The sequence below is a fragment of the Thermobia domestica genome, chromosome 17 (genome assembly GCF_964235325.1).
Source record: "Thermobia domestica chromosome 17, izTheDome1.hap1.1, whole genome shotgun sequence".
NCBI lineage: Eukaryota > Metazoa > Arthropoda > Insecta > Zygentoma > Lepismatidae > Thermobia > Thermobia domestica.
The window spans coordinates 59,001,748-59,015,798 of NC_137470.1; positions in this window are offsets into that span (position 1 = coordinate 59,001,748).

Below are 14,051 nucleotides of genomic sequence, written 5' to 3' on the forward strand. Positions count from 1 at the left end.
GTGGAACCGTATGTACCGGGCCCTTTTGACGCGGGGTCTTTTTCAGTCGGGCCTATTTTACGTGGGGCACTTTCGACTCGAACCCTATTGACGCGGGACCGTTTTGACTCCGGCCCTTTTGACCACGGCCTCTTTGACGCGGGTTCTCTTGTCACCGAGTACGGGCTCTTTGACCGGGAACCGTTTCAATTTGGATCCTTTTGACTCGGGTCCTTTGGCCGCCGAGCCCTTTTGACAGAGCACTTTAGACATGGGGCCGTTTTTGACTCGGGCAGTTTTGTCATGGGGCACTTTAGACTCGGGCATTTCGGTCCTCGCCGATTTGTTCGTGCCCTTCTGACATAATTTTAATTTAATTTATTTTTAGTTTAACGTCCGTTTCAGCAGCGAAGCTATATGAGACGTGGACCTACTGATTAACGTGGAATCCGAACCACGTGGGCTCCCGCCGGGAATCGAACCCGGGTCTCCCACGCCAAAGCGCCCTTCTGACATAGAATATATATTCAGCAGCTGAAGTGCGTGGGGGCATGGGGAAGGTATGATTAAATAGATGATCAACGATCCAGAGCGCAGTAAAATTAGTTACGCAACTAGTCATATCTCTTTCCTTCTGAATGCACTCCTGATATCAGGCTTTTTAGCCATGGAATTGTATTTACCGGGCCCTTTCACGCGGGGCTCTTTTCACTCGGCTCCTCTTAACGCTGGGCCTTTTTGACTTCTGTCTTTTTGACGCGGGGCCGTTTTGGTGCGGAGTTTTCTTTGAGCCGGGTTTTTTTGACATAGTGCCTTTTCGACTAGGGCACTTTTGTCTTTTGGCCTTTTTGACCGGGGCAGTTTTGACTCAGGCGTTTCTATTCTCGCCCTTTTGTCGGGCCTTTCTGATATGGAATATATATATATATATATATATATATATATATATATATATATATATATATATATATATATATATATATATTCAAGAGCTGAAATGCGGGGGGCAGGGGGAAGGTATGAGTAAATAAATTATCAACGATCAGGGTGCACTAAAATTAGTTACCCAATGGTCATATCTCTTCCTTTCTTCTGATTTCCACTCTTGATTTCATGATTTTTAGCCATGGAATTGTATTAACCGGACTCTTTTGACGCGGGACCGTTTTGACCCGTGCCCTTTTAAGGCGGGGTCCTTTTTGACCCGGGCTTTTTGACATAGTGCCCTTTTGACTCGGCCTCATTACTGGCGAGGACCATTTGACCTATGCCCTTTTGAGGCGGGGTCCTTTTTGACCCGGGCTTTTTTGACATAGTGTCCTTTTGACTCGGCCTCTTTACTCGCGAGGACCTTTTGACCTATGCCCTTTTCAGGTGGAGTTCTCTTTGACTCGGGTTTTTGACATATGCCCCTTTTGACTCGGACTCTCTTCCCGCGACGATCTTTTGATCTGGGCCCCTTTTGACGAGGTAAACTTTTTGACGCGGGCCACTTATGACCTTGCTCTTTTGACGCGGGGTCTTTCTGACCGGGGCCATTTTGACTCCGGCCTTTCTATCCTCGCCCTTTTGTCGGGCCCTTTCGACATTGAACGATATATATAACGCAGCAGCTGAAATGCGTGGGACAAGAGGCGGGTATGAGTAAATCAATGATCCAGGGCGCAGTAAAATTACTTACGCCATTTTTCATATCTCCTTCCTTCTCTTCTCCCTACATTATATCTGGAGACGAATGTTCTGACTAGTAGGCTACAGTGGCAATTTTAAAAAGTAAGACGATATACGATGTTATGACTTTAATATATATTGGGCAATAAATCGAAAAACTGTATATCGGTCTTTTACCCCCCCCTCCAGTTGGAAAAATCCTGCAGGCGTTAGTGACTATCATGTTGCTTAATTACTTTATTATATTGTGCTATACAGGGAATAAATACTGCTGTGTATTATTTAATAATAAGAACTTTATTTACATTTATTACGGCCGTTGCTTGACGACAGCGAAACATATTGACGTTCAACTTAATAAGTTTCCATTCTCAAATGAGAACAGTGAGGCGAATCAAATAATTCACGCACACATTTAGGACAGAAAAGTGTCCTGCGAACATGTCGTAGTAAATTCCTGAAGAGTGAAAAGCGCTAGTAGCAGTTGTTAGCAGTTATTAACTTCACATATAAGACAATAAATTGAAAAACTGAAAATACGAATCTATTCAGAGATGATAGTTCGCTGATGCTTCAAATCTATGCCTTTACTTCCTATACCTACGTTATTTCCCTAGTCAAAATAAAAAAAACTTCAAAATTAATCATAATTTCTTATGCAACCATCCCTTCCTTGGAGTACTGCGCGGTCACATACCCGTCACGGCGATGTAAAGGCACTTTTGGCGACGAGGATACAAATATTACGATGTTACAAGTTTCACTACGTAATCCTAATAGTAAAAACAGTAAAGATTTACGTAATATTTTCTCAATTGATTTGGAAATCAGAAGTTGTAGTATATTTTTTTTTCACTTCCTAGTTGAGTAGAGTGATTACTGTCGAGATGGAATACACTCTTGGGCACTTAATAAATTTTCCATTCTATTCCCTTTTCGCTATATATTCTATAACACTCGATGCTTAAACTGGAAGTGATTGATTTCTGTCACTTCCCGTTTGAGTAGAAAGATTAAAGTCGAATTAGAAAATTCTTGGAACACTTAATTGATTACTGAAAACCGCTTCTCGCTATTTATTACGGTTTCTAATCTATTGTGATCAACACTAAAACCGCAAGTAGTTGGGTTTTGCCACTCCCGGTTTATTTAGAAGTTTAAGAGGGGAATCGACACTTATTCCCACAACGCTAAACTGATTTCCCAAAACAGCTTCTCCTTATCTCCCTATGTAGATTAATTTGAAGTCGGAAATTATAGTTAATTTCTACTGCTTCCGGTTTTACTAGGATGTTAATGATGAAGATGAAAGTTATCCTTCACACGCTTTATCGATTGCCGAAAATTGCTTCTTGCTATATTTTTACCGTTTTTGCTCTATAGTGATCAACAATAAAACCGTAAATGACTCATTTATACCACTTCCGGTTTCACTATAGTGTTAAGAATGAATATGGGAGTTGTCCTTGAAACGTTTAATCGATTGCCGAAAACCGTTTGTCGCTATCTATTACAGTATGTGCTCTACAGTGATCAACGTTGAAACCGGAAATGGCTCATTTGCACCACTTTCTGTTGACTAAATAATCTCCGTTAACGAACTTCCTCGAGATAATTACTCTATTTATCTATTTCAAAAAAACAGAATTAAAAAATTCGCATTTGTTCAAAAGTTATCGTGCGGAATGTTACGGTAAGTTCCACTAAGTGATCGTAATAAATAATTCATACCCCTGACCCCGCCACACACACACACTAACTTATGTACACACGAAAGTATATCTGGTAGTTCCCGTATGCCTATGCCGGTAGCTGGAAACAGAAAGAGAGAGAGAGAATCTTATTGCACCTTTACACAGAACGCGCAATTACTCAGAACATCAATTAAAAAAAGAAAAAAGAATAGTTGTTAATGAAACTTTCAAAGATTGGTACTACTGCTGCAATATACACATGCAATTCTTCCATAATGATTGATTCCTAAGATGATGTATATGGGTTTCTTAATGACAGTGTAATAAAATGCCTTCAAATTGACCACAAAATAAAAAGTTAAATTTCTCTCTCAAATTTTATAAAATCGAAGTCCATGGTCATTATGGGAACAGTCTACAATAACAATATATGCAAACAAATATTAATATACTCCAAGCTTTCCACTGGATGCCAGAAAGCTTCGGATCATATTTGATGTCATAAGCATAAGCAGATGTAAATATATATGCATAAAGCAGATGTTGCTACGGACCTATATAGAAGTATGGAAAGCAGCCATTGTAAGGGGACAACACTTTAAAGACGTCAGCTACAAGAATTTCCGTCAATGTTAAGTCAGTTTCATAAACTACTGGTGTGTATAATGGAACTTTGAATCAATAGTTGAAATTGAAGTGTGAAACGTTTTAGAGTCATAAAAGTATTAGAACTGGCAGAATGGGTTTCAGGCTGTAATCGTGGTTACTTTGTGCAGATCCTAAATAGCTCCTGCCTTTTAATTTTGGGTAAATTTCCTATTTAAGTAGATACCGGAATGGATTTCTTATTGGAAAATAAATTACTAGCAATGGCGGATCCAGAAAAAAGTTTGAGAGGTGCTTCACTCAGAAGTGCTTCATTTCTTTAGAATTTACTAGACTCTTGAAGAGCCTTGAGTTTATCCGCATAGGCATGACTAACATTAGATTTCTTTCCTTTTTCTATTTCTTTCTTATTTTTGAAAGAAATTGGTTGGGCTTCAGCCTGAAGGCCCCAAACCCCTTAAATCTTCCACTGATTATGATTAGGATGATATTCTAGGACATAAAGACTAACCAATGCAAATCAGTTCACATCGATTTTTTTTCCTGAGTTGGCATTTTGTGGGACATACGCTAAACTAACAGAATTTGGTTCCTGTGCTGGTACCAGGAAATCCGTAATTTTCTTTACAGATATCAATAATTCATACTAAGTACTGATACCGGTATCATCATTAGGGTTTTAATATTTGTAGACAGTATGCAGTTTTGTGTAGGAAGTGAATTGTATAAATGCTGAAGGGAAAACATTGCATAGAAACTTTATGTTCGTATGTTGAACATACGTTTTAGTATCTTGTGCAAAGTATCCTCACCGATGCTGTTACCTTGTAACAAAGTTTTTATTTCAATAACTAAGTTCATATTTAATGTTTACTAATGCACTCATAGCTATCATATGCACAGACAAGAATGAACAGACGAGCAACTCCCTATATGCGCTATTGAAATTAGTTTGTATCTTCTGCACGGCGAGAAAGCAATTCAACGTTTGGTGTGGAAGGGTGTTTCGTCGTAACAGGATTGGCGCTGCTATCGGTTTTCGAGCATGACGTCGTGGGTTAATTATCAACACATACGATAATTTTGTGCTCTGGTTAATAAAAAATAATAATTATAAAACGTATGATAATGTGAAGATTGGATAGAATACAGGCCTACATTGTCCACTGATATTTTCTTTTTGCATAATAAAGAATAGCTGTTTCTAGAGAATTAGACAGTGACTGTAAAACGAAAGAGGAAATAAACTGACACTTTTCTTTTTAGATCCGTAACTGCTTCAGCGGAGAACCTTAGGTCAGGAAGATTACCATAAAATTACAATGAAACACGGTTTTCCTTTTGGTGAGCGAGAGGAACAAGTGGAAACATTGTTCTTTCCACTCTGTACCTCTACAGAAGAAACACAGCTCTGGTGAATCCAATAGAACAGCGGTACATCAAATAATGCGAATTGACGATCCTAACAGCTTTTTCTCTTTCCCTACCATTATACAGCTTGGAAATCTTATGTATAGAGTAGAGAGGGAAGAAAACAATAATGCTAATACCAATGTGGGTGTAGTCATTGTGGGAATACTTAATTCTCAAACCGAGTAACTTTTATCTTCCGCCTTATTACCCTAATTTAAAAAGATGAATGTAAAGGAAAGGGAAGTTCGAAAAAAATCGCAATAAGGTATTCCAAGTTGTATATATACCTTGTGTCTGTATAAGAAATATAACAACATTTACGATGTTTGTTAGCTTTTAGTTATTCAGACGATTAAATTTATTTCTATAGTCTGGCAACGCTGATCACTAACGCATACTTTCAGTCAGCTTCGCATGTCACCATGAGATGCAGTGCAAGATCAGATTACTAATTACTCGTACTAAATAACTATCATAATTTTTGGGTACCTTTTATAAAAGCAAGCTCATGTATTGTGCCTGCATTTTTTCATTCTATATTTTGTACATCCTTACCGAACATTATATTAGAAGCACATGGTGCTAATGCATACCTGGACACGCCAGGCTGTCACACACCGTGTGAAACTAGAGACGGTTACTTTCGATTTTACCAGGCTGCTGACGACAGATTGACTGGCTAGTTCCGTCATCTCATGTTAGAGGTACTATATTTGCCTTCTTTCCAGTTTCTCGCGGAGTTCTTGGTCTGTATATCCGCGGACTTCAATTAGGAACTAATATATGCAGTATCCAAAAATGCATATTTCAAAATCATAATTTACTTCCGAAGCATTTTTTATAGAGGTAGTTTGGCTACGGGCTAATAATTTGAAGTACTCTCCAAGTAACTGTATAAAAATTGTTGCGGAAGTACTACAGGATTCTGAAACATGGATATTTGGTTGCGTTCATACAAGTTTCTAAGTGAAGGCTTCACCCGACTATGGTAGGTCCCATAGTTTTGAAGCTATGGATCTTTAAAGATCATTTTTCATGTTTTCGGGACCCTAGAACTCCGAAAGGAAGCATTTGTCTTTCCAGGATGGTCTATATTTTCTTTTGCTACTATTGTGCGTCCATGCATTACGAAGATTGCATTAAATGTGGCGTCCACATACATATGACATCCGTATACCGGACGCCAGATGAGAATCCTCAATATTTTTCTTCCTGTGTGTGTTTCATAGAAAGTGATGCTTTTTCTGATTGTTGATTGAAAAAATAATAATATATTTTATTTACCGAAAATGTTCATCGACAAGCAATAACTTCGATATTTAAAGTTCGTCGGACGTTCAATGGATAACAGCTCTGACTAACACGTATAATTTCCGTATTCATGTGTGAATTATTTATAATTTATACGAGTTGAGAGCATGAAAGACGGATTATATAACACATTAACTTATTTTTATCTTAATCTTTTGTTTCATGTAATGCTTACACTTTTTTCATATTAATTACCACGGATGAGTTTTGCATCTATGAGCAAATTTATAGAAATTGAAATATTTGAGTTTGCCCTAAGGTTTTGCCTGTTAGGCTAAGCGAGACGATGATTAAACAAGTGAATGATGATGGAACAATTGGTAGAATAAGAAATTGGGAAGAAACGGGAGTATCCCGAGAAAACGAAAGAGCACGATGTTGTCCACCACAAATTTTCTTAGCCAGAAGTCGAACCAGAGACCCTACGCACCAGAGATAAGCGCTCTACCGTGTTTCCTCTAAATGTTTTAGAAATCTAGTTGTAGAATAAGCCATTAATATAGTCAATAAGTATTTTATTAAACTAATTTTCATGTGGAACTAATTCCTTGAATCCACAAAGTAATGATTTTCTAAATGTAGCTCAGCAGTGATCTGTTGCTATGCACTTATTCATTTTATACTTAAATTATTGTGATTAATGTCAAATTTTTGTTATGATGTATTATGTACAATAGTTGTTGTGCGCCATTTGATTAAAATGGCAAATATCGAACCCGAGAAAATAGTAACGAAACATGGATCAGTGGTATTTATTCATACAGGAAATGATGGGCTGACTCGACACCTAAAACTACGATATTCCAATTGGTATAATAAGTAGTTTGATTTTGTTGCTTGCTGGCATGTGAGGGCTTCATACCGATCTGTCTTCTGTTTAGATCACCAAGACAAAAGGCAACAAATATTTACGGGACGAGACGAGAGAACCTCATTTCTCGTCTCGTCTCTTGGCCAACACTATTCCCTTTCAAATCTCAAGGTTTTACTTGGCTATAGGCCTTTGCACGAAGGATAAACTATCGCAAAAATGGTAAAGAAAAACAGTAAATTAAAGTTTTGACAGTATAAGCACAAATCGAGCCCAGTAAAGCATTTGCTGTTGATAACTTTCTGTTCTGATGCCTGTCTTCCAGTTACACTAAAGATAAAGAGTTTTTTAATTGCCTGTTAGCACAACAAGAGTTTTTGTTCGAAGTATGTGCAAGCAATATCTTACTATATCTTCGGAAAGCCATTGAATAAGTAGCCTAACTTCGTAAAAGTCTAATGAAAATACTTTTTAGTAGGTGGAGAAAATAAGATTTTAATCTTTTTAAAAGAAGATTTCGAATGGTAACTTCTTATCAATATTAGAAAATTGCGATGTCTTTCCAATAGGTGAGTAAAAATACTGAAGCTGTGTACCCAACGAGCTCTCGAATTATCGGAAGCCAGCTGTTGTTGCACAAATAGTAGACGAAAACGTCCCGTAATATATAAACAAAGAAACTTGAGAACACATTGGTTTCGTTTGAGATTGTAGTTTTGTCATAATCTCAGTTTTCTCCCGCCAGTTTAACAGTATATTTATTGTTTTACTATTTGAATGCTTTTACTTAAGTTAATTTGTTTGTCATCACCCTTTTCTAACAATTAGTTTTACTCAGTTCCACCAAACCGATTTTGCTTAAAATTTTCACACAAGTTCATTGTCGATGAGTTAAGTTGATTTGAGTTTAATGTTCTTTCAACAGCGAGAAAACGTGTAATCTGAACCACATGAGCTTCTGTTGGGGATCGAACCCGAGCCTCCCACGCCAAAGACATCATTGTCCGTGACAGTACAATAATAAAATATATTCGGGTTTGCATTTCATGAGGGACAATCTTCACGGAGTATAACCTCTTTTTCTTGAAATCGATTTCACCCATCCATCAAACAGATTTTGTTCAAAGTGTACATACAAATACATTGTCAGTGTCACTACACTGGAAATTAGATGACAAAGACTACAAGAAATCTAGGTGACACAAAATTATATGACGAAAAATTGGTGAACTGGTAATTACATTCACATTTCATCAGTCTTGAGGAGTAACACAGTAATTTTTATTGGCAAAGTACTAGAATTTATAAAATAACTAGTTACTTTTATCATAAGTACGTCATTGCTTCCACGTTTTAATCATAAATACTAGTATACAACTTTGATTTTTTTCAACGTAAACTTCAGGAAAATAATGAGATGAAAATAGACAGCCAAGCGCCAAAGGGATATTCTGAACACAAAGCAGAGAGTAACGGAAGTGCGTGGATTAAGCACATAACTTCTCAGAATACAAGGTGTGAAAAGAATTGATCTGGTTCAGCCCCTCTGTGGAATTCTTGTAGATGTTGTAAGCGATTTTACTCTGAAGTTTCGAGGTAGGAGTTGTGCATTAAACGTGTTTGCCTGTGAAGTTTGTCCATCAGTGACCTTGTAGTTTAGAAATCATGGAAGAAACCCTTCTTTGGCTTGGATATCTCAAGAATTATTTCCACGCAAAAGAAATAAATGAAAATCTCTTCAAAGCGAGATGTTTATTATGCGTTAGAAATAAATTGTTTCGAGGTAGGAGTTGTGCATTAAGGGGATGTTATACCTATTGCCACTGGTTTCTCAGTTCCCTTAAGATAACATGTAAACTTTATTTCATGAATATCTAACGAAATATGGTACGTAACAACTTAAAATTTTTCATATGTACACAGAAAAGCAATAGAAATGAAATGAGTGTTTCAATTTCACGCTTAATGACGTAGATCAAGAGTAATGAACTTTTTAAAGTAACATTGTAATGGACTATATATTGAAGGTTGTGTGTTCCAGTGTGATCTTCGCGAACAGATGTCCTGCTGACAGGCAGGTATTTCCCTCCCCCTCTTAAGTCCTTTTCCAATGGGTGTGGTAGAACGCCGCGGGGTGCCACCCTCATCCCATTTCTTTCCTCCGTTTCTGCAGAGCGGATAGATTTTCTGTAAATGTTACAAAGAAATAATATTTGCTTCCAAGACAATTTGCAATATTTGCTTCTTGCGATTTCATGCTGTATGATGTATACTGCGAAAGCAAAGATCAGGTAGAGAACGCCAATTTCTTCATTACTAGTAACTCTAGTTAGATATTTATTGCTAACCACTAATTTCATATTAGTACGTCCCAACTCTTTGTAATAACACTGCCTCAACAGTAGAAAATAGGGGAGAGTATATACTTTGAAGAGGAGGATCAACAATTTGATACAGATCATGGTTGAAATTTAGCTTTCCTTTGCAGCACTAAGTTTGTATGAGACGTTTGGATGGATACAAACTACAGAATTCCCTGTAGTAACTGGGATTTGAAATTCGTGACAGGTAGTTACTTTTACTTTCTGGCAACATTAGCTATTCAACACATATTTTTCTGGATGTAATAAAAAAATCAACTTCAAGCTAAATTCAACAGATTGCAACGATGGATTGAACCCGATGAACCAACTTTCCCGTGAATAAACATACATAAGTAACATTCTAAAAAATACAATAACCCTTCCCTTCGTCTGTCTAGTGGCTAGCTCGCGCACCTTTGGATCACAGATCTCGGGTTCGATACCCGGCGGAAGAGCCTTGAAATATCAACAGATCACTAAAGGACTCAGATTCCACTGAAGGCTCACGTCTCTTATAACATCGGTACAGAAAGGGACACTAAACTCTAAACCCACCAAACCAACTAAGCTAAAGAAGAACGGACATAGTAATGTCACTATAATTTAGACTACGTGAACGATTTTTTAAAGTTTTCATTATGGTAAAAAATATAAGTTGACTAGGGCCTCGAACATTTCTAGATATTGTTACTCGAAAATAAGCAAATATAATATATTCACATGGTGTCAGGAAATAACTTCGGGATGTGAATCCTCGGACGAAAACACGAAAAAGCCTATAGACCAACCATGGTGCACAGTTGCGTTATTTCAGATACTTTGTCCACAGAAAATTGGTCGTAACGGTACAAAAAAGGAACAACTCGAGCAATATTTTGGAGTTTTCCGAAAACGCCTTAAAGTTTTGTTGTATTTGACAGCAACATAATATGATTTAACCTAAGAAATTTAAGCGAGAATGCTTTTAGTACGGTTACCCGTAACTTTCATTTTATGTTCTCGTGTAAGGATTAATTTCCTTAAGTAAATTGATGTCGTTTTCGAACACCCTGTGAACACATATAGCGAGACCTCGGGTCACGAACTTTATACCTATTCCACTGTAGGGATGGATACGAATGAATTTTCTTTGAAACTCGACTCGACTCGAAGCAGACATTTTTGAGCTCGGCTCGAAAAATTTCCTCCAACTCGACTCGAATTCAGGTCGAATTTCGAATCGAGTCGAGTCGTGTGTAGTTTCAATTACTATTTTTAAGTATCCAACATCGATAATAGGTCAATGATACTATTACTACTTATATTATTATTATTATTATTATTATTATTATTATTATTATTATTATTGTTATTATTATAACATCATGTATAACCAAGAATGTAGGCGGGGTGTACCTGTATACTAAAAACTACAGTAGTTGACTTCCGATCTCGGTCGCCGAGAAGTCTTCAGGAGGCAAGGACATTGTTCACGAGGATCTGGGTTTGAGTTCCGGAGAAGCAAATATTCAGGCTCGAGCCAAAAATAGTTAAAAGTTATAGGGCGCCGGTCAAACATGTTCAAAACTGCTCGGCTCGGGTCTAGGGTTGTCAGTGGCTCGAGCGACTTGGTTCATAGCTCATTCACTATCGAGCCGAACCGAGAAGTGAGCCAAGCCAACAGCTCACCCAACCGAGCCAACTCGAGCAATCGGCTCAGTTGAGCCGAGTCAAACCGAGGCGATGAACTCGTTTCAACGGAGCTGGCTCGAGCCGATGGCTCATCTCAGCTGAGTTGGTGAATCATCTGAGCCGAGTCAGTAGCTCATCCCAACCGAGCAAGCTCGGGCCAAAAGCTCAATTGTGCCAGTCGACGGCTCGTCTCAACCGAGATGGCTCAAGGCCTTGACTCAATTGGGCCGAGCCGATGGCTCATCTGAACCAAGCCGGCTCGAGTTGTTCGCTCCGTTGAACCGAGTGCCGAGCCGATTGACATCACTACTCGGGTTGGGCTTCTGCTTGAGCTCAAAAATTCGAACGTGCAGATCTCAGCTTTGATAGTGTGAGCTACAGTATATACTTATATTGATGCTCATGACACTTGAGACTGTCTCGTTATAAAAAATTTTAAAAAATATTGTCGTCTCGTTATCGAGACGAGACGAGATGCGGGTAGTGTTCCTTATCGTGAGCAACACTAATAGCTCGTGAGCAACACAACCTGAAGTCTCGTTTCGTCTCGTGCAAAGCTTGTCCCGTCTCGCGTCTCGTCTCGAAAAAATGAGCTCGTCCCGTCTCGCCTCGAGAGGTTCTGTCCCGTCTCGTTTCGTCTCGTCTCGTCTCGTTTGTCTCGTTTTGTCTCGTCTTGTCTCGTAAAAAATATAGCGACATAACATGGGAACGAAAGTAAAATCTAGCAGGCTGCACCATGCTAATCAAGATATAACTAAGTTATTACCTGAACACACAAGACAAGAACAGAGATGGATTGGGTCAGTGGATCGGTGGGTCAGTGGGTCAAGTGGGTTCTTTTTCTGAGTGGATCAGTGGGTCGTGGGTCAACAGCATGTGACCCACTGTGACCCATAACCCACCTTGATCCACTGTGACCTCCCACCCACCGTGACCCACTGCGACACAGCACCCACCGTGACCCACTGCGACCCACCACCCACCGTGACCCACTGCGACCTACCACCCACCGTGACCCACTTCAGCCCACCGGCTCAGTATGATCTACCGACCCACTCTGCTCACTGCACTGTAGACAGAATATTCTGAAGAATGTAAATTTTTCTTCGTTTTACTTTCAATACCTTCATTTCCCTTCCTTTGCCATTTATTTCTGCCTACTTACCTGAGATGAGTAAATCTAACCAAGTGAAAAAAGATCTTCAGGCACTTTTGGATATTGATATTTTTAATTGTAATAATATCAATAGGACTTATACTAGTACTTGGCTTTCGAGACCTGTGGCTTTTAGAGGAGCTAACTACTGGAAAAAATACATTTTTGAATCACTGTAATATATAAATTATTATATGAAAAAATGAATGTAACTATGTGTGCCTGATCATCACGGTCAAATTGCAAAGTCAAATGAAATTCCTTTTGGTATATAGTTATGCCTTAATCCAAACTGGGATGTTATATTGCTTTCATTATAATGCATAATATCCTACGGAGGTAGTGAGGATCCGAATTTTTGCGAAACAAAATGAGTATTTCGCAAGCCGTTAAATTTACGGAGCTGAAATTCAATGTATTAACTGTTTATTGAAAATAAACATCCTAGCAGTTTTTAAATTCTCCTTTATGGGGGAGGGGGGCACATTCTATATTTGGAAAATTGGTAGTGAGTTGGTTTGTAAAAATGATCGAAAACGATCGATGTTTTTTAAGAAAAAAAAAATCAGAAGCAAAAAATACAGTGTTTGGCTTCATATATCCATTGCTTTCTACTATAATAATTGCTGAAGCTTGTGTTTATTATATAGATCGCTTACAGCACAGGACAATCAACCCATAAAGTTGTGACTAAAATAGGCATTAAATTTTGTACTGTAAGATTAATTACACGGAAATTTTAAGTTTGGATTGTACGCATAATTATATGGAAAATTTTACACTATTTTTTCTTTACGTTCGTACACTTACCTTAATTTGGAAGTTTCAAATTTCATCCTTTGTTCCACTCAAAAGTATCGATGATAATTTAATTGAAATTCATCGTAATTTGGCACAGGGCAAACAATAATGTGGTAATTGAACAGGAAGAAGGAGGGAAATTCCTATTCACCTATGAACACTTTCCAGGAAACTCGTTCCCTTTCGCTTTCTAGACGGGGGAGGGAACTTGGGAATGGCATCAAACCTTCATGTGTAATTACAAAAATTAAATTTATAAACAAATAAGAAATAAGAAATTAGTGGAATGAAGAAAGTGGTAGGATATTAGACAACTTCCAGAAAACACACACATTCGAAAAATGAAATGAAATGAAATGAAATCTTTGAGTTTTACGTCCCACGATTATGCCGGTTAGGCTAAAGGAGACGGTGATAATGAGTAATGAATGAAATGGTGGAATGAAGAAAGTGGGAGGAAACGGGAGAACCCCGAGAAAACCCACGCACACGGTGTTTGTCCACCACAAAGTTCACTTGGCGGGGGCTGGGATCGAACCCGGGACCCCCAGCACCAGAGGTGAACGCTCTACCAC